Genomic DNA, 24,419 nt, shown 5'->3' with positions numbered 1-24,419 from the left:
TGGTGCCAAGATACATTTTTCAGACTCTCGTTAATATCATTTAGTAAATTGTGTAAGTGCAGTCGTAGGCACAAACTGCACTGAGAACCACACACCTGATCCAAATATGTAAGTCAAAAGAAAACTTTTTCTAGGAAATTCAGCGGCTTCTGGGTCAGGTATTTTGCATGTCAAGCATCAAAGTTGGCAAATTTCCGATTCTTTTACTAGGAAATTATCACGGAGAGAAGTTGCTTTCTACATTAAACAGCTCCAATAGCCAAATATTCTTTCCTGAAACAACTAAGAAAAAATACAAACATATTTTGCAGACCAGCTTTGGAAAATCCCAACCTAAGACACGAATATCCAGCACAAATATAACCAGCATGAGCATAACCATGCAAATAAACCAATTACAACAGAAACCATGGTATTAACTGATCTGCCAGGTACGCTGTGAACAGCAGCAACTGCTGCAGCTCTGCTGAACAAGAAATAACCTCTTCCACCTTTGAAGGGTAAACAAAATTTCTGAAACCACCTCAGCCGTAAGATCTCGAAGGCAGCAGCAGTTTCGCTCACCTGAAATCCAAATATAAAGACATTTTGTGTTCTTTACGGGAACCTTAAAGATGATTTCACACAGTAGCGAGATAAAAGTGTATGCACATATTCTCCTAAGCACAAATGTAACACGAAACATGGCAGAGTAAAGGTTAAGTAGCATTTGACTGATTTTCACCTCATGGGAACTATAATTTACATGCCGCATTCATCCAAGGTAAGAGGGTTCAAACAGCACAAATTAAAAGCCTGCCATTTCTTACTTCTGTTTTAAACATATCATATTGATACACAGCCAGTTTTTAAAGTGATAAAAGGTTTCTATCAAAATATCAAACAGCAAGAAGATGCACTATTTCTACACTGTCAGCATCGCTGTATTTTACTGCATCCTTCCTTGCTTCTTACAACCACTGTCAATGATTATAAAATAGTAACGGTCCATCTGCAGTCCAAAAGGACAAATTAATCTTCCAGACACTCAGCTCTTACAATCACATCCTGGAGAGAAATTTCCAGGAACAGAAATAATTAAATTAATGTGGGTTAAAAAAAAAAAAAGGCAGTGAGCTCAAACATCTACCTGAGGGGTCTGGGGACAGAGAGATGCTGACCTGCAGCTGGTCCCACAGGCATGTTCAGCACCACTCTTGGTGCCCAGCCCAGAACCAATGACTTTCTTCTGGTTTGGGGGATGCTGCCCACAAAGGCAGCTGGCAGCTTTCCAGCTACCCAGCAATCATCAGTGGGAGATGCTCATGCCCTGCAGTGTGGATGCTACGTGGAGATTCACACTATGGTCACCTTTGGTTTCAGGGGTGAGCAAGGGTGGCTCAGAGCACATAAAGACCCCTTGCACAAAGGCACACACAGCTGGCTGCCTGTGCTGCTCCTGAGGGAGAAGGGGATAAGGAAGGGAAAACATCTGAAAATAGGTGAAGTGCACAGGGCCTCCTCTTTGCTGGCCTCTTGCACACTTCAGCTTGCCCAAGGTCGAGATGCCATCTCACTACACCCTGCACAGCCTTTACTGGCTCTGTCCCTCAGGAGCAGCAGCTTTCCTGATCCCACAGGATGCTCTTGGCCAGGGCCCTTCTGGACTTCCAAGCACCATTTTCAGAAGTGTTGTAGGCTGTCGGGAGCCCACAGTTAATTAAAACAACTCCAGAGAACTCCATCAAAGATCTTTCTGAAGGCAGGACTACGATGCTCTTGAAAACATTACTAAGCAGCTGTTAAGCAACCAGCAAGCAATTACTTGATAAACTCCACAAGCCTTTTATATCTTTTTTTTCTTTCTTTTTTTGCAAGCAGTCATCAATGGACTGAGGGCAACACAAAACCAGCTACAAATACTATTGCAACAGTCATTACCAAAAAGCATGAATTATTTCTATCAGCAAAGCAGAGACATGACACTCAGCAGGGCTTTGGCAAAGCGCCTGCTCCCCATGGCTACTACCCTTAGGACTCCACACCAGTTCTCCTAAGGTGCTCATCAATCTGCCTGCAGCACCTTTGGGATTTCCAAGCACAGTGCTACCATAGATCCTGACTCTGGCCACCTTCCCTTGCCAAACAGAGTGGAAGCACTGCAAAAATTTGGAAATACAGCTTTTTCTGGGTAAGTCAGTGTTTTTCCCATGTGTGATTGGCTGGGACAATTTCACTTCAGTGTTAGTGTTGACAGAAAATACGTGCTGAGAATTTTAGTGTTCAGGATGTTCTTTAGTCATTTTGGTGATCTGATGTGGCACAGGAAATATTAGTGCATATTCTGTATTTTCAGTCACACCACTCATAAAAAAGACAAGAGTGTCAGATCACAGAGACTGAAATTATGAGCAATCTGACAAAAGTCAGAGTTGGGGGAGGAAGGTGATAAAGACTCAGCCAAACGTTAAACTATTAGTTCATAGTCTGATATTTTAATTTCCATCCAGCTCCAATTAAACCTACCTCCAAATGGGGAGGTTGATACTGAACAAGCTTTGCAGTGCTGTCACCTGTGCTCACTGGGCCCTCACCTTAAACTGCAGCAGGTTCAGACTGATGTCAGCACTACTCATCTTGGAGACTTTCAATACCTTGACTATGAATTTAATATAAAATTAGCTTATCTTTATCTATCTTTCAGCTACCTATTAAAATTCATACCACCAAATATGACAAATCGAGATCTTCCTGCTCCTTTCACAGGGCTGTGAGTTTTAGACTTGATCAAAGTATACTTGTGATTAATTATGCATGGAGACCACTGTATCAGCTTCATTGGGCAGTGCTCCCCTCCCCTACTAATCAACAAATCTCTGGCATTCTCTTCCAAAAAGGCAGGATAAAGCTGCTCTTCCTCTGGCAAAGACCCCAAAGTACAGCTGTTGCTGCTAGTACACAGTTTACACTCCCTTGAACCACCAGAAGGGCACTGAGCAGCTCCCAGATGCAGGATCTTCCCCAGATGACTTCTGCAATGCACATTACTGGAGATAGGCTTCCCTCATCATTCTGTGGAACTGGCAGAGTGCTCCACAGCCTTAATATTAATTTAGTGCCTATTTTTGTCTATGACTGCTAGTACAACATGCAAGGCTCCAGACAAAGAAGTTCAGCAGCGTCAACAAAAAAATATCATAAACTTAAGTGCACATCTTTGTTCAACTAATAAAGCACTTTTTTGTAAAATCTACTACAATCTAGTGCAGGGAAGGACTGCACTGCAGGTTTTACCCAGCAAGTTGCTTCGAAAGAGCATTACATTTAAAATCAAGGTTTCAAAACAAGACATTAAAGGTTTGCACAACTTCCAGAAATAAGCAGTACCTCACTCTCTAACCTCAGACTCATCTGCCTATTCAACTTCAGGAAGATTATGACCTAATCATGGCCATAATGAAGAGCAGTGGAAATGCCAAGATCAGGGTTTGGTTTGCAAGCTGCTGGCATCTCCTGGAAGCCAGTGAAGCATCAGCCCCAACTGGGTGCTCCTGAGTGTGTTGCCACCCTCCCATCCCAGCACATCTCTACCCCTGGCTCTGCATTACTCCAGTTCTTCCTTCCTTCAATCCTGAAACTGTGAGACCCTGAAGCCAAACTTACAGACCTTCTGAGGGAAGAAGGCTGGACAGTGTTTCCTCCCACGTGGCCTTTCTACCCCTTCTTCTTGTGAGCTCTGCCCAAGGGACGAAACACTGCTCTTTGCAGGATACCCAGCTCTAGCTGGCTAAAAAAAATGAGAGAATAATTAGTTCAGAAACCCTGGGGACCCCCATGTCAAGTCAAGAGAGTGTATTTTCATTTTTTTCCCCAGTTTTTTAATTGCCGTAGGTTAGCCTAATTGATTTGTGTTCTCACCAAATTAAAGACACAGCACACAGACAGCATGCCAGTGAAAAAAATATGGCAACAGTAAAAGTTTACAAATTCAATTTGCAATTGTTTTAGCAAAACAGCTCAGTCCACTCCTTCAGTTTTGGAAAGTAATCAGCTCACGCTAGAGGAAGTTACCAGCTCCCAGGCATGAGCATTATAACACAGGCTTATTTCATAAGAGATTAAGACCAGTTTTTCAGTTAAGGAGTGGATATTGCAAGTGAGGCAACACTGTGAGTTATAATACTAGAGGCTCAGGATCTCAGAGGAGGAGGATACTTGAAGAGATAACTCCAGGGAAAAGACCACTGGCCAGTAAAAGTAATTCTGGCAAGAATCCCAGTGAAGCTCCAGAGAGTTGCTGCAGTGCTGAAAGGGACCCCCAAAGCAGATCTTCCTCCTGGGCTGCAACCAGAAGGCAAACTCAGAGTTTCCATTGCCTCCAACAAAAGGGTTAAGCCAGGATTTCAGTCCCCTGGTTCAAACCGCCCCACGAGCACTCCCTGCCCAAATTACAGCAGCGCATACATCCAACAGATGCCGTTCAGACAGGGGCTTTCCTTGCCCTGAGGTACAGTTCAGTTTGTCCATTCTACTGTGCAATTACAGAATCAATAAAACATCCCTTTGAAACTCCCTGGACTAGTGCCGACACGCAGACAGTAGTCAAGCTGACATTTTTTGCTGTTTCCGTTATTACTACCGTCAAGCCTTCTGAGAAGCAAAGACATCAAAACCCGGACGCCGCAAAGCAAAGGAGGAAAAGCAAATGTAGAGCTGAGGTTTTGTTCATGGTATCACCTCGCTCCCCAGGCGATCACCCCGCACCGGGCATACCTGCAAACAAAAGCTGCTCCCAGTCATCAAAATAGGCAGTAGGAAACAGCGCGTTTCCGAAAAGCACACGTGCCCCCACCCTCCACTGCTTCCATCCCTTTAATATCCCTTTTTTGCCCCCCCCTTTTTTTTTTGAGAGGGGGAATTGCTTGTGGTAGGGCACCTGACCTAACTGGAGGAGCTCTGATTTGGGGATGAACTTATTAAAAAAGCAAACACCAAGCGTCCTATTGCTCGTATGTGCTCATGAATGCAGTGTGAGATGTGGACTGTGTGTACGTGGGGAGGTGGGGTTGAAATGTAGCCATCCATCTGTTTCTGAGCAGTGCCTGAAACACTGAAATAGAAATGGGAAGCTGCACAGTGCCAGGAGTGGAACCTGGGAAGATAAAACGCAGGAGCAGGATGATAAAGAAGGGGATACTGAATTAACATGTTCAGTCAGTATTCCCTCAGCAAACCAATGATTCAAGGGAGACCTGGACAACCAAGGCCTTGCCCAGCAGAGAGGTATTCTCTGCCTACAAAAAGGCAACTTTTTATATCTCCTATAACAATTAGCAAAAACTGCCCAAATAGATGGAAAATGTAAAACTGAAGGTCTTAAAAGCAGTACCTGAAAATTAGCATCTTCAAATGTTTATTTTCACACTCACTACATTAATTACAAAAAGTTTAAGAACTCATTCTGAGCTCTAAAGCCTGGCACATACTGTCAGTGTCCCACATATCTATGCTTCCTGGGAAAAAGAAAAAAAAAAAAAAAAAAGAAAGTTGTTTAAACTACTATTTCTGTACTTGAGAAGCTATAAAACTTGTAACTCTGGCCAGCTCATTCCCTTGGTTATCCTCCATGCCAGGCAGAGCACAGGCAGCAACACAGCAAGCTCCCCCAGACCTGCCACAATGACCGCAGATGAGGAAAGCCCACCCTGGTGAGAAGGAGCCTTTCCAATTTCACACCAGCTAAATCTGAATCTTGCTTAAACAGGCATAACAAACTGTACAAACTTCATATGGAGACCACAACAACATTTACCCATTACTAGCTCAGAAGGCTTTACTAGCTGGAAAAAGTGGCACAGACAGTTGTAAGGATGCTCAGCTCTGTGCACAGAAATATCAGACCCTTAGGGAGCATCAGCATTGTGTGAAGTTCCATACAACTGCTTTCATGCACGTTTGAGTTTCCCCTTTCTCCCTCCAAGGTTATGTGTAGATTCAAATGTTACAAATGGTAATAAAATCTTTAGCTATGAACAATTTTATTCTGACAGCTCTTTGCACACAGATGTCCCAGCACCCAGACAGAAGGCAATATGCTCCCTAAACAGTGACAGGGGTAAGGAGCACCGTGCCCTTTTCCCAGACCTAGAAAAAGAAGGACAACCAACCTGTTCAATGCCCTACAAAGTGGCCAAATGACAACTACAATCCAACCCTCCCAAGTACTAAAGTTAATTTATAAAACTCTACTTCCTTCCAGAGGATGCTCATGTGTCTTCTATACTGACCAAATAATAACTCATTTGGAGAGCAACTTATTTCAAAGAGGTTTCACAGCTACTGATGAGCACAGGGAGGAGGGAGGGAGGATGTCTCTGTCAGACTCAGGCTCAGGATACAGCCTATCTTTCCTCCAAAGCAGTTCTCTTTGTGGTGTAAGATCACAGTTGTGTTAACTGTAAAAAACTCATTTTAAAACAACTGAAGCTGAAGATAGTAAGGCTGTGTGCACAAATATTCTGTACTAGAATGAGAACACTGGTGTACCAGAGGTAGATCTGGCTGAAAACAAAACAGTCACAGAAACAGAAACTGAGAAGATCCTCAAGCCTGGCTTGTTAGGAGTGACCCAAAATGGCCCCGTTTTGACTCACTCTTCTTGGCCTCCTCCATCAGAGGATTCAAAGGGAAACTGCAATTCAACCTTCATAGCACAACTGCAACATAACTATTCTCTGTCATAAAAGAAAAAACAAGTTGTGAGTGCCTGAATGCTGATAGATCACTTTTGCTTTAAGAGTACATCATGTCAATCAAAACTAAATTCCTTATGCTCATCACAGGAGCTTGCAACCAAGCAATATAAAAATCTCATTCGAGTTCAACCAGTAATGTGTTCTAAGGCTTCCCAATCTGCTCTGTCCCTGGCATCAGCAGCAGAGATTGGAAAAAAATAAAAAAATAAAAAAAAAAAATCACTTGCTGGGCAAAGGAGAAAGGCCTCTCAACCAAAATAAAAATAAGCATGAAAATGCTTGTGTTGGACTAAAGGGATACACAGCAGGTTGAAATGTGCTCTGTCTTCCTCACTGGTGAGGAAAGACCTCTGTAACTCACCACGAGCTTTGATCACTCATGAGCTATCAGCTATTTCTTTGCTGCTTCAGTAAATATAAGTCATTCACAGCTGAAACATAATTTCTCTCTCTTTCCCCTGCCACTCTATGTTGTGTGCGAATATGTCTTGTATATAGGCACACTAACACACTGTGCTGTTCAAATACACATCAGAGTTCACCAGATGGTGGGGATTGCCAGACACTCGTGGTTGCCATGAGTTAGGAGCCATGGTGTAACTCATGAATGATGTGTCTAAGCTGTAAGTGGGTTTTGCATAGTTACATACCCTTACACCAAGATAAAACTCTGTTTTCTTCTTATGTTCAACCTGTGACAGTTTGTAATTGTGAGACTTAAAGGAACTGCGGGGTATTTGGGTTTTTTTTAGCTCCTCCCAGACACTCCGCAGGAGCTGTTTTCATCTGGGGTAATGATTCACACCCCTACACAAAGGATTATACAGTTTCATAAAGCTGTGGCCACAGTCAGTGCCCATCTTTGGACACAATCTGAAAATCCCACCTCAGAAAAACAAAGGTGTTTTACCAAAAATACTCCAAGATTTAAGGGGCAATCATCTTAATTATGCATAGGAAAAATATATGAGATTGGAGTTCAGGTTTTGTGTACAGGCCTCAGCGTGTACCTGGGCATTAAGATACTTGGGCAATAAATTATAAGAGCATAGGTAGCTAAGGATGTGAATGTTGGGTGAATTGGCAATTTCCTAGTCTTTAATTAATGATGGTGTTGAGAAAGAATGTGGCCTTCCTTCTAAATTAACAATGCTTTTTAATCAGTGAGTGAATCTGCCTGTTTGAAGCGGAAGGTAGCTCTAGGCTTGCAAAGAAAGGAGCAGAGTCTCCAGAAAAGAAAAGCTGGAAACCTGGCAGTGCACTCACTCCTACCAGACCCTGTTGACTGCCTCCAAGGGAGCCTGTGCCTTGCCCAAGGTCTCTAACAGCCACTGGTAGTGACAACGAAACAAAAATCAAGGAGAAAGGTAAGAGCTAGGAGGAAGCAGAAAGGACCAGGGCATGGGGGAATTTCCAGATGATTTGAAAAGGTGGGAGATGGCTCTGCTCAGCAGACAAGATGTCCAAGGAGAAGCTCCAACCCAACACCAGGAGAGCTACCAGAATACACCTAATCCCAGGGCAGAGGAACTGCAGTGTCTCCTTTTCTTGCACATTTTAGATGTTTCCACCTACAGCACAACCATCACTTGCAGAGAAGTCTTGGTGATCTCCAGCCAATAGGACACAGCATTAAACTATCTGATAACCTAGTAAAGTGTCTTAGAAAACAGTCATTTTACTATTGCTTTGCTATCCTGATCCTATAAAACAAATTCTGCCTATCTAGTTAATGAATATAATTCACCTTCTGTATTTTTAGCCCCTCACAGACTGAAGTCTGTTGAACAAAATTGGTTTCTGTGCCACCAATGCTCAAGAGATACTTAATTTTAAAGGTCAAGGACATATTCTTACCTAAGTATTAACTTGGAAAATGGCCTAGTGGTTTTAAAGCGTTAAAAGAAAAAAAGTTACAAGCACCATTTGTTATTTTAAGGTTTCACTAAGGATTGGATGCCTCCAAGGGTTAGGGCTTCAACTCCAGTTAAGCACACAAGTTTGCTATCCAAAATTTCTTTGAACTAATAAACTCCCTGGAGGATATCAGATTGGGCTGAATTGGACCAAGGTTTTCAACTCCTCCCCTTTCATCTGTAAATACCATGAGAGGAGCTCTCTAGCACCCTAAGTCAGTTTCCTGTCTTGGCTGGGAACCACTTTGGCAAACACTTGAGGCCATGAAAAGCAGTTGGATTCAGGCTCTGGGCAGGAGAAGGCACTGTCAGTCACTGTGGCTCACCCCAGCCCTGTTTCAGGAAGCATGTTTTGGCATGACATGGCAGGGTTACGTACAAACCCTGAACATTTCTGACTCCCAGACAACTTTCTGAGGCCAGAGGGAATACTGCCTTCCCCATCTCCCTTCCTCCCATGGGGCAGACGTGCCCATGGCACTGCATCCTCCTGAATTCAGTCAGAGGGATGGGTTAACCCTCCCACCCATAACCATTTCCCATCACTCTCACCAAACCATTTTCTCTTCCCCAGGTCACACGACTACCAGTGAGCACCAAGAAGCCCAAGCCCACCAGGTACTTCATTCCTCTGATCTGACATCAGACATCTCACCCAAGCCAGACCCTATTCAGACGGAGGAAGAAAACAGCAAATCAAAAATTCCTCATCTGGTAGAAACGTGCCTGCTGGGAGCTGAGCACACACTGGATAGCCTGTTCATGGTGTCTGTGCTAAAAGTAAAGACTTGGCTTTATTTCTTTCTTCATGGTGATATAACTTAAGGAATAGAAATAGTTGAATCTGGGAAATCTTGGGAATAGAAGACCCGTGGAGGGGGCACCAGCATCCCATGAACCCTGTGCCATCCTGGCTGTTATTTCCCACTCAAGGAGCAGAACAGGCACTTTATGTTTTCACATGGGCAGAATATATGGTGGTTGGGAAGCACAGGTGTACAAAGCAATAACAAAACCCAATGCTGTGCTTCTGACTGAAAAGACTGGCAGCCTGAAAGATACACCCATGTGACATTAACATTAAAATAAAAATAAACGCAAACCCTGTACGGATGGGAAGTCCAAGTTTAATTTGAGAACTAGTAGCCTCCCCATCCAAAAAATCAAACCAAATTAAATTGTCTTTTTTTCTTTTTTTTTTTGAGGTGCTTATTTCTGTGTTTTTATCTACTTTTTAAAAGAACTCTCTCCTGACTCCTGAATGCACTAAGGTCTTGTATCTCATGGCTTCACAGCCCACTGGCAACAGTCAGCTCTTTCTTGCTAAGAAATTGCTTAAAATTTCTACACAACAAATACCAAACCACAGCCATCCTATCACATTTTCAAAGAGAGAATGTTTTCTCCTTTCTGGAGCACCTTAGTGGTTTTTTTTCTTCAACTAGACCTGCCATGAGCAGGATCTTCCACAGTGACATTTTCAGAGCTACTTAAGATGTTGTGACTGCCTGAATTCAAACAGATAAGAGAAAAAAATTATTTTTTATTTTGCAGATCTCACCCAAAACCTTAACCTCTTTCTGCAACGTGAGGCTGCTGCTAGCCTGAGAAACTGATGGTTTCTGAAAGTTGTGGGCACATGGGAGCCCTGGATGCCCCATGCCAACCAACCCAGTCGTTGGCCACAGCAAGAAACGTCACACAGCTCTGCGAGGCCACATCCCGCACCAACAACACAACTTGTCTCGAGGTTCAACTCCAAACACAACACGATGACTACGAGGAGACCAATACCAAAAGGAGGCACAAATCGTGCCCCTGGGCTGAAAAAGCAAGGAAGAAGGCTGAGAAAAGCCAGTGCAGAGCCGAAGAAGGAGGCAGGCTGGGTGGCATGCAACAGGCAGCTCAGCTCCCTGGCACAATGGACCTTTGGGGAGCTTGATTCCTAGCTGCGCGCCCTAACAAATTCATTAGTTAATTAAATGGTACTTGCAATGTGATCAGCACAGGAGGCAGAGGCAGCAGCCACGCTCCCACTCCCCTCCGCTGCAGCGCGGCACAGCGCAGCACAGGCACTGCCCATAAAGTTATCCAGGCAGTTGCTTCGCTTGCCTGAATGCAGACTACAACCATGGCCTCTGGATGCAAATTACTGGCTTTTATAGGTTCCTAAACACATTTCACTGTGTCTGCTGAACAATGTGGGAGCTGTAGAAAGGGCCTGGTGATGGCAATGATGTAATTAAAAGCTGTGAGGGGAAAAAAAACCCATTAGATTCCTTCTTCCAGACAGAAAAACTGGTAAAAATGTACCTCTTAAAAACAGTTTAAAAGAAAATGTCAAAGTAAATAAATAAAAACCCCATATGCAGTCCTCCCCCCATCCCTCAAGTTTCCAATAGCTTCCCTGCTTAGCACCCGTGAAGGAAAACGTCTACGCTAGCGCACATCCCTAAGTCCCAGACTCTATCTAGAGAAAAACAAGATAGAGAAACTCTCCCTATCTAATCACCGGCCCCATCTGGTAGTAACAGAAGTTACTATCTCTGCCTGCCTGTCAGGAGCTGTACGAAACCAATTGGTGGCTGGGGCTGATATGGGAGTGAGAGGTAGGAGGGCTTCGTTAGCTGGTTCTGCACAGTCCAGGATGAGCCACGGTGAGCAGCCACCCTGAACAGACATCCCTGGGGAGCTACCTGCTCCTGGAGAGCTGGGCATCCTGTGCCTCTTCTCCCACGCCAGGATGACAAAGGGGGCCTCAGACAAACCCTGCCCTTGGCACCCTTGGACTACTACAGTATTCATTATTTACTAATGAGGAATTCAGCCATCCAAGACTATGATCTTCTGAAGTGTTACTTCACCCACCGCAGGGTTAAAGTTTCAACAACAGCAAAAAAGAACAGGGGGAAACTCCCCACTGAAATGCTAAACATACCCCAAACCCCAGTAACTTTCTGCAAACTGAATTCTACATTACTTGATGCATTAAAAGCTACAAGAGCATGATTTCAGCTCTCTCCTCCCTCCCCCACAAAAAATAAATGTACAGCAGTGGCAGCTGGCAGCATGGCAAGCAGTGAAGTGGGTGGCCAGTGTTAGCCAGCCCTTGGAGCACCAGGGACCCAACCCAGCCCCCTTCCCCATGGAAATGCATGAGGCCAACACCAGGTTTGAACACATCTGGGCAGGAGTTAGTCCTGAGCTGCCTCTGTGCCCAATACAGGAACTTCCTCCACGGCACATTACCGCACGCTCCAAGCACAGACATGCTGCACAACGTCTCTCCCAGCATTAGCTGTGGCCTCAAACAATCAAGGAGCTTTTTTTTTTTTTTTTTTTTTTTTTTTTTTTTTTTTTTTGGAGAAATGATCAAACCGGGGGTGGGGACAGAACATCCTGCGTGAAACCGCATCCTGAACAAGCATCACCACGATTCACTGTAAATAAATACTCTCTCCTTGCAGCACTTCCGTCAACTGTCACTGCCTTGGCTCCAATCACCTTTCAAGTCCAAACAGGAAAGCAGAGAAAAGCGAGTGAGATGGCAGATATGAGGTTTAATTTGCTTTTCACTGCAGTTTTCATTGGTGGTGTGCTTCCAATTCATCGGCATTGCCAGCTGCCTGGAATCACTCCTGGACCCAGTTTTTTCCTGTTAACCTTCATAATTGTATTATTATGGGCAAGCCCACAAACTGTGTTACAAAAAAGCTGTAAAAAGTGCAGCTTCCACCCTTTATTAGATAAGCAGCCAGATCCAAACCTTGCTGCTGCAGACAGAAAGGCAACTCAGATTTACCAAAGATGTTTCCTCACCTATGTTTTACATAATGCAAGATGGGTCTGCTAAAAAAAAAAAAAAAGTGATGTGTACGTGTGGGGGAGGTGGCAAAGGGATTACAGGATGGAATAAGTTTGACCTCAATTTTCCTGAAAACTCACAAAAACATATATATAAATTTGGAAAGATCAAAGATGGGAGAAGATAACAATCCCGGGCAGGAGAGAGCAATCAGGAGCTAACTTGGTTTGTGCACGTGAGTGCTGCAAGGGGTGGGAACCTTGTGCACGCCACAGTATTTTGAACAAACCGATGATGGAGAGGTAGAAGAGGAGCAGCTGCCTCTCGTGCGCACCCCCTCGTGGGCACACGGCCAGCACCCGCAGGCACTGAGCATGGAAGGGCAGAGTAGCTTGCAGGGGTATGCTTGTCCAGGAGCTGAAAACTGGAGGGAAAACCCTCAAGAACTTGCATCAGACAAAAACACAGCACAGCCCCCTCACCTTCAGGAGGGGAGAAAAGCTGGGTAGAAAAACCTTGGCAGCCCCAGCCCACCCAGGCGTGCTAGGATGCCTGGGATCCCCTCCCCGCTGCACACGCACACAAGGAGCAATTTAATTAATAAAAGTAAAAATGAAGTATTACATGTAGCAGCAAAGCATTATTAAAAGCCGTAACGTCTCAAAGGTTCCTATGAAGTCATGTTCTTACAATTCACTCTGAAGAATTTAAAGACAAAATTACATGCTTGGTAATACTCCGGGGAGCATGCTTTTCTATGCAGCCCATTGTTTGTGTATGATGCATGGCTTTGAGAAAGTGGCATTGTTAGTGGGATCATAAATCACAAAGGGGAAGTTTGATTTTATTTAATTTTTTTTGTATATTTTTAAAAAGAAATCTTATTCCAGACAGGGCTTTCCTCTGCTGCTGAGTTCTCAGCTTGTTCCAGCAAATGAGCCAGCATCACACCTACGAAGGCTGTGGGGGTCTCAGGCTGCTCAGACCATCAACACCCTCTTCTCTACAGTCTCTCTGGAGAAAGAAGCAAACCACAGCCAGTACCACAGGTTTTGTATCTCTGATTCCAAGAGAACGTTTATTTTTCTAAAGATAACTCTTCAAGATAAAATCTTGAATATTGAAAGAGCAGCGCTAAAACTTCTTCTGCATTGCCCTCTGCAAAGTTACCTGGTGTGGTTTGCCACCTTAGCTTTCTTCAAGTGATCTCTGCTTTTAGTGTGGTTATTTATTCTTAGGTGTGTTACTTCTGAACTTGGAACCCAAGTGGGCTCACTTCAAAAGCACAGAGCAAATGCCAAAATCACTTATCACCCACAGGCACCCACCCCAACCTTCATGGTGCACACAAATTAGCTAGTGGCCTCCCTCCCAACATAACCACAGTAAAGTTAGTGCTCTGATGAGGCTGAGGTATTTAGTATCTCAGACCTGAAAACTCAGGACAGTCTCCACAACATTGCCCAGCTTCATTTCAAACTTTACAAAAAAAAACCCAAAACACAATCAAAAAATAAACTGGAAAAAAAAAAACATACATGACCAAACCCTCCCTGAAGAAAAAACCAAAACACCAGGAGATAAGAACATGAGAGAATATCCCAATAGTCAGCTGTCGCTCCTTGCTAAGACTGAACCACACAAAGCCATTTGCAAAGAAAGAACCAACAGGTTTAAGCCAAGAAAAGAAAATAAAAATCAAGAGATGTCAGCCAAGACAGAAAGTCTGAGGAGTCTCCAAGCGCCCACCAGGCACTGCTGGAGGGTGCTTTGCACACACAGCCAAACAGGCCCCACCACCTGCTTGCAGAACAGGAACCCCACACCACAACACAGCTGGGCATCTTCTTCCCTGAGGGGATGCATCCCTGAAGACCAATCACATGGGTTCACACCCAGCTTAGTCAAGATTGCTCTCTCTTGCCGTCCTGAGACCTGCTCCTTACACCTGTATTTTTTGTGCGGGTTCTCTTTGTTTCACACATACAGGAAAACCTCAAGCAGCATTCATCCTAAATGCAAAGAAATCTTAAACATTTCAGAGCAGATTGGAAATATCAGCTGTGGATACCTTAGTGGATGCACTAATATTTGCAGACATGTAGCTTCCAGTTACAAATCACAGCTCCATACATTACATTTCCTTGGGACTCAGTCCTACATCACTGCATCCTACAGTCCACACGGCTTCTGTCCCACACAGGTCTGGGGCTCCTTGATCCCATTTTTAAATATTTCCCTGGATGCTTTTCTGTTGCAGAACATCACAACTATAAGCATATTTTATTTTTTCCACCTTAGTTAGCAGCTAGTAGCAGGTTAAGCCTGCTGGCAGATATCTAGGCAGTCACCCCAGCCTTAACACCCAACTGGTATAAATCAGCACAGCTCCACCGACTGGAGGAGAATTAAGGAACTGTCAGCCTATACCCGCTAAAAATCTGACCCTGTTCATCTGATTTGTCTCAAGATAGTCACTACAGTCAGAATGTAAGAAGACTAAATTAGCATGGATTAAGCCTGGGAAAACCTGCTGAGGAAACCTGACTACACATACTGACATTAACTTCATTCACTCGTAATTGTGCAGCTTAACAAGTCATATGGTCTAAATAACTAACTAATAGGATCAGCCTACTACTAGTTATCTCTAAATGTAATAAAGAAAAAAAAAAAACAACACACCACCACCTTTCCATTTAAGAACCAACTGCTTGCAAATTTACAATGGTTGACTCGAGAAACACATGGCATGTTCTTCTGCCAAAACATCTGCCTCCCTCAGCAGAGCTGACTTCATTCAGCGCTGGTGGAAGGTCTCTTGTCTGCCCTACTCTTACAGCATGAGTATGTGCCTGCCAACACTACTTGAAGGAACTATTTATGCTCCATAAAAGGCTTGGACATAGTTTGGAATACAGGCAGAAATAAGAGAGCTAAATCAAGCTAATTATTTTGAGAACTTCCAACTAGAAACATTATTAAAATAAATTCCTCGTGTTTCTCTTCACTTCTACATGTTGAGGATTTCCACTCTGTGTTCAGAAAGGCCACCACATGGAAACAATTACAGCATACAAGCTTAAGCTGCCTTCTCCCAATGCAAGGATGGCTGACCCATCTTTATGGGCATTTTAAATAATTTATGTCCTACTTGAATGCAATCTGCTCTGCTTGACATCTCTGACCTAAAGCATCTCAGGGTTTATGTTGGGTTTCTTTAACATTCAGACCCTGTCAAGGGAAGATGTGATCTATGCTGTTATGAGATGAGCTTCTCTCCACCAGCCACCGTGGCAGGGCTCTACCAATCCCCCATCACTGCCTGTGCCATAAAATGCTATACTGCTCTTCCTGAGGGTTTCGTGTCTCCAAGCTCACTGGTTTCCCAACTCTCCTGCAGGATGCCCAGAAGGGAACCAGAAAGAGCTGGAGATAAAGCTGGTGGGAAGGGCAGAGCTTCACCACAACCTGAGAGCATGACCACAGCTCCAGGGCAAGAAAGAGAGCTCATTGCTAGGGACACAGCCTCTCCCCTTCTGGAGGGAAACATGGGCTTTTAAGGAAAGGATAAAAGCAGCCTTCATACTTGCTCTTTACCTTGGAAAACTGGTATCCCAAAATTACCTTCAGTGCCATGTCCTCAAACAGGCTTGAGAGACACAAGGAGAGCCAAGCAACTGGGGAAAGCTGAGCACAACTGGGAACAGCCAGTAAATCCCTCCAGGAGCAAGTAGGAGGTAAGAAAAGAGGCAGGGATGCTTCCTGCACAGGAAGGGAAGATGATGCACAGGGGAGGGGGTCTGAGCTCCCTTCCTCCTTTAGTACATCTGTAATTGATGGGCTAAAGCCATCCCAGAAGGGGACTCAGCTCTGCCTTATCTGCCACAAGCCCTCAGACAAAGATGGATCCTCTCAGAAAGGAGCCAAGGACTGTGAGGGGCAGTAACGGGAATCCCACCCATGGAATTTTGCAGGCATCTCTCCTGCACATGGCTGAGGGAGCCAGGAGGTCCTGTGGACTCACTGCCTTTATCTTCAGAGAGATGACGTTGGTGACCACAACCTAATCCACCCTGAGCATGAGCTTGATTTAAATCAAAGTGATTTGAATCACTGATTTTAATCATGGTTTATATCAGAAAGCAGGAAACATGGTTTAAATCACTGATTTTAATCTTGGTTTACATTTGTACTTCTGTATTTATTTTCCTAAAGAAAGACTGATTCTAATTGGTTAGCAACTTAATAGAATATTACTGTTTCATTAACCTTAACTTTATAACAGGTTATTTTCACATTCATTGTATCCCTAAGTTTCCAGTTATGACTATGTTAGAAATGATTACTATTGTTATTAGTTAGTAATTTTGTTATTCATATCAATCGTCATTTGGTTGAAAAGTGGAACTGCAATAAAATGAAAAAAGATTTATTTATTAAATGAAAGTTACTTAAAATATGCTGAATACATAAGTTTATGCATTTATGCATGTAAAACATTTACTGAACATCATCTGTTATAAGGAAACTGAATATATTAAGAGCTCAGCAGTACTAGATCTCATCCTCTCACACCTTTGTTCTATTCCTAGATTGTGAAAGGAAAACAAGGTTTCCTCTTTTCAGCCCCATACTCATTTCTCAGGTTTTATTGAGCCACCAAAGGAATTACCAAAACTGACTGTTCAGCCCCATCCCAATGAAAATGGAAACCAAACTCTTCATCTACAGAAGAGGTCATTAGCATGCTAAGCTATAGCTTATCAGTTACTCTAACATAACTGGAAGAGCTAACTTCAGTTAGGTCTTTGGGGTAATTTTCTTTAACATGGCAATAGAAAAAATGTATTTTATTATTATTTTCTACTTAAGCTTCTAAAACATGGTACATTTATTGCAGGTTTTAACATTACCTTTCTTTAAAAAATATTTTTAAATTAAACATCACAGAATTCAAATAAAAGTTATACTTAAAAACTGTCTAAACCTCACCCATTTTGTCCTGTCTATTTAACCTGCAGTTCTAAATAAATTAAAACTGCCTAAATATTGAGCAGAAAATAATGAGTACAGACAACAAAACAAAAAAAAAAAGGGAGCAGAGGAGAAAGAAACCCCACTTCTTTCTTAAAATTTTAAGAAGCTACTAAAACTCAGGAGACAATTTAAAAAACTAAAAAAGCTAGTTTAGTCTTTTGGACTGAGCTGGGTAATTGCGTTATTTGGACAGGGGGGCAAGCACAACTTGCTGACTTCTGTATCAGCTCTGACTGCACCCTCACCCCACCCGCACAGCCATGATCCCACAATACCCACTCCCCCCCCTCCTGAAACCAGCTCCTTGCAGCACAGTTTGCTGTGAAACCCTACTAAAAAAAAAAAGCTAGAGGGGGGAGAGGGAATAGGAGAAAGAAAAGAAAAGTCGCTCTATTGACTACAGCATCTCTACCACACATAATTCAAGGACTATAGCTGGTAAGAATTGCAGGGTGGCAGGGAGAAGGGAGCTTTTTTTTTTATCCTTTTCCTCCAAAGAAGCTCATCAGAAATAAGGTGCCATTCAATCAGGCAAATTCTCATCACATCTGCTTTTGGCAAACCTTAATAATAACAGAATAACCCAAAATACTGTGAAGGGATAATACGTAGAACACATGGTAAATAAAAGTTTAACAAATCCATGGAGTTACCACCAACACTGAAGGTGGCATTTCTTTCCTGAAAAATTTACAAATCAGGCTCTCAATGCAAGATTTCAAAAACAACCATTAAAAACCACACAGTAACAACCATTTGGGTGTTCCCTTTGGACTCAAAAAACCCCCAAAAAAACAAACAAAAAGAAAAACCAAAACACAACAAACCACAACAAACAAAAAAACACCAACAGAAAAAGGCAATTACATATAAATACTACCTAAACATACATGTGAGCTCAATCAGGAGGGACTAAAATGGAAGAACATACAGTGCACAGGCAACTAGTTCAGAGAATATAAATAGATGCTGTTCTTTAAATACAATTTCATAACTTTATATTCGACAGTAATTTGAGCTCCCAATTTGGCAGTTTTGTACACACCACACACCACCTCCCTATAAACTACACATATACAAAGGTATTTGAGTTCTTGGTTAAAGCAAGGTTAGCAGAACAAGCCCCTTTCCAAAAAACCCGATTTAAAACAGAAAAAAGGGCTTGTAATAAGAAGGCCACTTGACTGTTTATTTTATAATTCTAAATGAATGGGTGTAGCATAAAGCTATGACTATTTTCCTGCAGTCATAATATGTGTGATTTAGACTATGTTTAGGGAAAATGTTAACTGAGACAGAGGTCTGTAAATGGATAAAGAATTTGGGCACAAAAATGCACCACACTCTTGTTAACCTGCATCCAGTCTTCTGTACAACTTTATTTATTGTTCATAGTTCACTGCAAACAAGTGAAGCTGTCTCTAATGCCCTACAAATTTGGATATCAGCTGTCCTATGCAAATTTGATTCTAATTACGTATGCATTACTGAGCTATGAAATAAGTCAGTGTGTTGTGGTATGTGAATACACATCCCGCTCTTGTTTTTGAGCATAATAGTTTTCAGTGTCTGCTGAGTGTTCATATCCTGTAGACTTTTCCAGTTTTTTTTCTCTCTTTCTTTTCCTTTCTATCTGGTGGACTTCTCTTCCCCCTTCCCCTTTTTTTAAAAAATGAGACTCCTTTTCTAATTAAAAAGAAATTAAGACAGTAGTCATCTTTTAAAAACCTGTTCTTAGAAGCCGTATGAATTCCAGCCACAGAGAGATCTGAAGTAAGAAACTGACTACTATTATTTTATGTTATGTCATGAATTAGCTTTAAAAAGGTTGAACAATAAACAAAACTGCCCAACATTTTTGTGAGCTAATTATGTACTAAGCAAGACGTAATTTTATCCTTATACCCACATTTTATGTTTTGGGCACTTCTATTCCATGTCCCTTGACACCTTCTCCAATAATCCATCTACTTTATATTGGAAAGCCTCACATGAATAAAACTTTATGGCACTACAGGCATTTAGCCTTCCACTGACATTCCTGGCCTGCTCAATTCTGCAATTCAATCAAAATCAAATCTCAAAATCCTCTTGTCAGCCAGCACTGCTTTCATATGTCCAAGCCCTGTGTAAGGATAACTGCATCCAATCTTTCCCCCAAGCAGTGCTTATATTGTTTTATTACAGTTCAATGAGTGGAGTTCAAAATTACATGCAGCTGCCTACTACTGTGGTCTGTCTGTGTTACGCATGGACACAAGTATTGCCCACCAGGCTTGAAATCATTCACTTACTGGTCTGGCAAGAGAGACTGTGAGCACTTCATTGTATGGAAGAACATCCTGCCTGCTAGATCTAAAGAGGGTGATGTTAGCAGATCAGTCCCTTTATAAAGGGATTGCGAGAGCCCTGTGAAATGCGACTCAAACGCGCTCGATGTTAAGCATGTGGCTACTGCACATAAAAGCAAAGATAAACCTCAACATGCACTACTCATTCTCAGAAAGCTTGTGAAGGAAGATAAAGGACTGAGGAATAAAAGGCATCTCACAGAGTTTTTATATGTGTTTTAAATGATGAAGCCTCATTTAGATGATTTTTATCTTTTCTCCCCCTCTCCCTCTAAAATCTTCACACTGAAACAAAAGGACAAGATACAAAGGTAATTAAATACAATTTAATCAGATGAACAATGCAGCAACTCCAAATCCAAAAAGCTTTAAAACTCCTGCTAGCACACACTTCTGTACAGCAGGGCTGGGGGGAGAGCCTGCATCAAGCCAGGCAGGATTTTCATCCCACCCTTGCTGGGGGCTGGAGGTAAAGAGAGGGTCAAGATGCTCCCCCCCCGTGCTACAACCAGAGCTGGGAAGCAGCAACAGCCGTGAAGCAGATGGAAGGGGCCCACCCGCCCCGACACTGCCCAGCCAGGGATCAGCAAACCTGCACCTACAAAACTCCATCAGCAGCACAAGCAACACAAGGATCCTCCAGGTTCAAGTATCGCCCATTGCATTAGTGTTTAGCCATCATTTTCACTTGGCTTTCCATCAGCATTTCACAGTATTACAACAGTGAGCAAAATCAAAAGAAAGGAAGACAAAAAAAAGAGCCTTTTATCAAAGGCTATTCATCAAATGCTCTACCATGACTAAATTCTGTAAGACTAGCAAGTGAGAAAACAGAGGCAACACATAGTTAGACATCCTGCCGAGAAAAAGCTCTCTTGGAGATGAACCCCATTACCTTTCAACACTCAGGGCTGAGAACCGAGCTAACCACACAACAAACCGCCAACCTGTGTCCACGAGTCAAGGCTTCACTCCTTGTTCAAGAAAAGTAAAGACAAGAAGCATGCTCAGCTGCTGTGCAACTGCCCACACAGTGGTGATGTGGGAGCAAACCCAGTCGTGAGGCTGCTCTGCTTTTGGGACTTTTAATAGTCTTCATTGAAAACTAGCGTGGATTATTGTGTGTGCATCCTATGTGAGTCTGTTCATTTATTTCTACATCAACAAAGCCTGGACAAGGTAATGTGCCAGCAATGACCAATCCAAGAGTCACTGACTGTCACTTCACTACAGAGACACAGGGATACAGCCCATGAGATAAAGGTTTGGGTTCCTGCCCCTGCCAAGGGTTTGTGGTGGGACAGTCACGTCTCCTCTATATCTATTTATTGTACAGTGATGGATTTGGGAACACGTGTACCAAAGCTTCAGGTGCCTGGGTCACTGCCATTTCAGCCACCCCCTTCCCACCTAAATCCCCTGAAGACATCTGTCAGCACAAGACTAACAGTTCTCCATGATGAGGGGACTGCGTTATGGGAGCACCAAAGCCCCAGAGGAGTTTCTGCACAACTACTCACAACAGCCCTGTCCCCAAACACTCCATGTGCTCAAAACAGACATGGAAACCCTCAGGGGAAAACAAAATCTTCATCTGTCAGGGGTACCAACAGGGACAAGCAAAGGTTTTGGCTGGAGAAGGCACATCAGCCATGAAACCTCCATCAGCCTGCAGAACAGGCTTCACAGCTCATCCGTGACCAAGACTCCAGGCTTCGGGCTGAAAACTGCAGATTTTGGGTACTGTGTAGCCAGTATCACAACTCCCTGGGGTGCTGCAAGCACACAGGGCTGAACATGCACCATGAAAGCACACACAAACATATGTCCACCAGCCCCCAGGTCAGAAAGGTCCCTGAGCCCCACCAAGGACTAAACGTGGCTAGCAAAGAACGAGCAAAATATAAGCAGGCAATTGGCAGAGGGACCCACTCAGGAACAGCAGATATTGTCCCTGTCAACATGCAATGACATAGCAACTTTACAGAATCCAAAATTTGAGGCAACGCCCTCGGGCATGTGCTGGGGTTAAGGGGGAGAAAAACCGTCTCGCTCCACACGCACACTTGTAGGAAGTGACAAAGACTCACGTCTGTTTGCCATCCAAAATATTTTTAGCAGCCTACAGATAGCAAACCAACAAGATGCAACCAGCACAAGCCCTGGTGCATCTCAGTCTTTTATGGCAGCTTTGCTGCAAAGCCAAAGGGAAGAGGGAGGCAAGAGAGGAGCTGCAGCCCCAAACCACCCTCTTTATCACCATCATCACAGTATTTACAGTAACACATGTGACTTAGTGAAGCCCTAGATTAATTAAATGAACTCCTCCATTAATCAATCAATCAATCCAGCTCAGAGCAGTTGAAATATTGAATTACTTAAGAGCAGCATCTTTATATGGGACTTTTAAAGGTCTGCTCTGGAGGACCTTATCCCCGATAATTAAATTCAGCCTCACATGGAAAGGAGCATAAGAAACCCAACAGAGGCCCTGGGGCTCTGGGAGCAGAAGCATGAGCAGCCCAGAGCAGGTCATCACCCAAGGAAACAGTAGCTACTGCCTTGGGAAACACTGCCCCATTCAAGAGGGCGAGGGAGGACCTACAGAAGCAAACATCCCCCTGATCCACCCTTGAACACACCTCTCCAGACAACAAGGGCTCCTACTTTTTCAATCAGGACTATTAAACAATTAAGAAAACTAAGCCCAGGATTGACCATTCCTCAGAACAGCTCACACCCAGCTGGCAGAGCTGGAACAGGGAGAGGAGGGAAGAGGGACCATGTGCTAGTACTCCAGGAACACCTGAGTGCATACATAATAGTTGTAAAACCTGCCAAGTCAGCAAAGGTTATCTAATTTTATATATGGTAAAATTTAGGCAGGGAGAGTTGAAATGCATTGTCCTGGGATGTGCAGTGCTGGTGAGAATGTCAGTAATAAGAACACCAATCTCCCATCATCCTGAAAGCCAGGCACACAAACTGCTAAGGTCATCAATTTTGTCATATGTGGGTCCACCTGAACCAGTTATTTGGACATCAAAACAGGAGAAATGAAGTGAACATTTCTTCCTGCCTTTATTTCAGTTTGGATAAGGCTAGTGTAGCTATGCTCATCAATAGCAGAAAGGACAACAGAAAAATAAAAAAACCAGCCAAAACTATGCCATGCATGTAATCATTCCAGTTACTGAAAAACCCTTAGCATCAGAAACTTAACACAAAGCATGACAACTGCTGTTTCCCTTAGACAATTTTAAAAAAGCCTCACAAGGCTCCCCCTCAAAAAATATCTAACCCTGGTATGCCTTCCCCTACTCCCAGCAATTTTTTATATTATCCCTATTTTAGAAGAGCCTGAAAGAGTTTGACTTAAGTGGTTATAATCTCTTGTGTGCTCCAACCCTCCCCACCACCCCCACATACCCTGCCCTGACCAAGGGCCTTGGTAAAGTGCACAGACTACCCTGACCCCTTCCCCCATACAAAGAGATCAGAGGAAAAGTCTTGAGATTTTGTGATAAAACAAGGGATGCAGGACCCAGAATCAAATAAAAATGGAGCAATAAGAACATATACATACTTCAGTGCTCAAAAGCCACTTTTTTTTTTTTTTTTTGGCAAAAACAAAAAAAAAAAAAGAAAAAAAAGGAAAACTTATTACAAGCCCTAAATGTAGGATGGCACAGCATGCTAACATATTGCTGTACATCCTTTACAGAATTGCATCCAAAGCTATATTAAAATAACGTTAAGGTTGCAAAAACTAGGCAACAAAGTTGGCAACATCAACATGCAATCTTGATTTACACCTTTGAAATGAGTACTACAACCAAGTCTTCACTTACACAATCATATTTTTCCTACGGGACTCCCATCTAACGTGCAGTTATTAAACATTTCTTTTTGCCCTTACAAAATCTGTGCTCCCAGTAGCACACACTATCCAAATCCAGAGCTGAAAACAGAAATACCAAACTCCTCTTGGCCACATCCCCCAGTTCCCTTACTGCAGTATCAGGGTTTGTGATGTTAATGAAAGTCTCACCTCCACTTGAAGAGAAGTCTGATGGCATCACAACAACCTCACTGGTAGGAAAATGAGGCAAAGGAAAAGGGAGATTATTAACAGCTGCTGGTTTGAGTTACCCAATAACTCAAGGCACCAATCCGAGCCCACCCTGAACCACGGTCTTCGTGGATACTAACAACGCCATGTGCTAAAGGCAGCCCCAACTGGCCTCAGCTGTGGTTGCAAACCCAAGAGCACTTCTGCAAAACCGGTCCCAGGTGTTTCTTGGTGGGCACACAGAAATGAGGAACGGGGAACTGTGTGACAAGTTGGGAGCCATTTGGGTTTGGATGATGTGCCAAAGCCCAAACAAGGCTCCCTGGGAAGAAAAAAATAAACTAGAATAATAATTTTTTAAAAAATCCAAATTACATGATCATGTCAAGAAAGTTTTACAACATTTGTCTTGGTGAAGGTGGCCTATGTCACTGTAACTATCATTTCCTAAATCTCATGCATCAGATTCTACCATCTTCAAGGGTGGTTTTGTGTATACCT

The 24,419-nt window shown here is 43.1% G+C and overlaps 1 protein-coding gene across 1 annotated transcript in view; it reads right to left on the bottom strand.

Moving 5' to 3' along the window:
* FOXP1 (forkhead box P1) overlaps nt 1-24,016 on the bottom strand; it is a 307,907-nt gene extending 283,891 nt beyond the window's left edge. Inside the window, exon 1 of the mRNA XM_009996885.1 lies at nt 23,898-24,016. The gene's annotated coding sequence lies outside the window, so the exon portion shown is untranslated. The remainder of the gene's footprint in view (nt 1-23,897) is intronic.
* Nucleotides 24,017-24,419: the final 403 nt, after the last annotated feature.

This window comes from Chaetura pelagica, unplaced genomic scaffold (assembly GCF_000747805.2).
Source record: "Chaetura pelagica isolate M959 unplaced genomic scaffold, ChaPel_1.0 scaffold24, whole genome shotgun sequence".
In the NCBI taxonomy this organism is placed as follows: Eukaryota; Metazoa; Chordata; class Aves; order Apodiformes; family Apodidae; genus Chaetura; species Chaetura pelagica.
Note: the sequence above shows the minus strand (reverse complement) of the source record. Positions and strands in the feature narration are given on the sequence as shown.